The sequence below is a fragment of the Coturnix japonica genome, chromosome 4 (assembly GCF_001577835.2).
Source record: "Coturnix japonica isolate 7356 chromosome 4, Coturnix japonica 2.1, whole genome shotgun sequence".
In the NCBI taxonomy this organism is placed as follows: domain Eukaryota; kingdom Metazoa; phylum Chordata; class Aves; order Galliformes; family Phasianidae; genus Coturnix; species Coturnix japonica.
In genome coordinates, this window is record NC_029519.1 from 38,889,942 (window position 1) to 38,892,171 (window position 2,230).

The following is a 2,230-nucleotide window of genomic DNA, read 5'->3' on the forward strand; positions in this document are numbered from 1 at the left end:
CTCCTACACTGCCAAGAAGAAAGCTAACTTTTACAAATGAATACCCTCTATGAAAAGAACTGATATCCTGACTGTATTGCTTTCAGACAAATATTCACCATTTCTGTCATGTGCACGTGCACAATCGGTATTATTTTTAAACTTTAAAATAATGAATTTGTGGAACGGGTAGAAAACAGAGAAGTGCTTTTTGCTCGTTTTCTGTAATAGATGCTATGTGTGAGTGGCTCTGATAATTAGACTGGCTTCATTTTTTTCAGTTAATTGCAGCTTTTTGCTTTTCAATACCAAATACAGAAAAAAAGTTACCTCTTAACAGACTAAAATTGCACAGAGGGGATGGAAGTGTTCTGTTAAATATTTCATAATCTCATAATAATCTCATAATTTCATAATACAGAAAAACTGCAAATTCATGAAGAACTCTGTCAACAAAAGCACTGAAAATACGAAGGAACAGTGCAGTCTCTGCAGCCTTTTACACATACATTCACTTCTATAAGTAATGCTAACTATCTGGTTATGATGTAATTACACACATTTTATGTTGTCTTAACTTTTAACATCTGATATACAATATGATAAGATCACATAAAATTTGATCTTACTAAAATCACTGTTCTGTGTAGGTTATAACAGATTGCACACTATTTCTCTTTAAGACAAAATGAAACCATAATGCACCTATGGGAGACACAGGAAATCCTCTAAGTCTGTCCTTTGTCCATTTTAATAGCGCTTTTGAGATTAGTGATAGATTTTACAATGGCAGAGAATGAGTCATCTACACTAATGTTTATTACTTTCGATATTGAAATGAAAAATGTGAGAAGAAAGAAAAACCCTTCTCTTAAATTCTCATCTGTGATACAACACAAGGCAAGTGAATTTGACTTTGCTAGATACTTAACATTATTTTAACATGAGAAAGTTACTGCACTTCAATCTTTGCTTAAGTACTAAAAATAATTTAATACTTGTTTTGAAAAAATAGAATGAGAAAAAATATCAGATTGCACAATTTTACAGAGAGAACAGAAGTATTGCCACTTCCAAAAAGAACAATTTCTGCTGATAAACTTGTTTGTGCAATAAACATTACTAAATCCCGGTATACAGGAAATAGTCACCGGTAGACAGTTTATCTTCCTAAATATCTATTTTGAAGCTGTTTTAAATATATTATTTTTCAGTGTAGACTCCTTTCACCGGTGGGAATAGGATGGAGATGTTGAAGAGAACAAATTCAATTTATTTTTCCTGAATGAGAATTTACTGCCCACTTCACAACTGACAAAATTGTCTCTAGCCTACATTTTGGGCTCTCATTTGTTGAACAAGCTTTGTTTTACTTTGAATAAATCCGTGAGTGGAAACTATTCAAGATTTAGAAACATGAGAAAACATAGAATGTCAGAAGCTGATTATAACTAAGCCATATGAATATGGAATATACAACCTATTCTGTAAACAAACGCAGTCTCAGAATTTAATGCAGCCAAAAATGAACTGTATAATGTGACATTTGACATGGACTAAGGAATACTGGTTTCCTCTACATGAATAAAGAACAGTTGTCCTTTTGTCACATCCAAACTATTGAAGTTTATACTAGCATCAGCAAAATCCCAGAAATGATCATTCAGAACACAACTTTGGTATTCTAGGAGCAGAATAACTAGCATTTGTATGGGGATGGGCTGCGGCCTCTTCCTTCAGAAAGAAGCCACAGACTACTGGTACAAGCTGGTAAGATGCACAGCCAAAATTCAATGGATGTGCAGTAGTGGAATCACTCTGGTACCTCCAGAGTACGATCAAGTATGATAATGCTCATGTAATTAGGTTTGGAATCCTCTAATTAAATCTTCCAGAATGCTTGATCAAGTTGCTATTGTCACAGCATGCCAATGAACAGTCTTGCTAACACCTGGATCAATGAACTATCTACCACTGTTTTCTTTTAAAACATACATGGGGAATGTAGCAGTGCACTGAAAAAGAAACTGCCCCAAACTATAGGACTTCTGGTGGATGACTAAGATAACTATAATTTCACCCTTGGTACATATGCTTAATTTTTGCATGCAGCCTCCCACCCCTTTTAAAACAAGGCAGAAAATTGTCTAACTTTATGGAAAGTTGTGATTCTTAAGAGTGAAAAAAAAATGCCTATCTGCCACTCTACAGAGTGACTCAAACCTCAAAAGAAAAAAGAACAGATGAAATG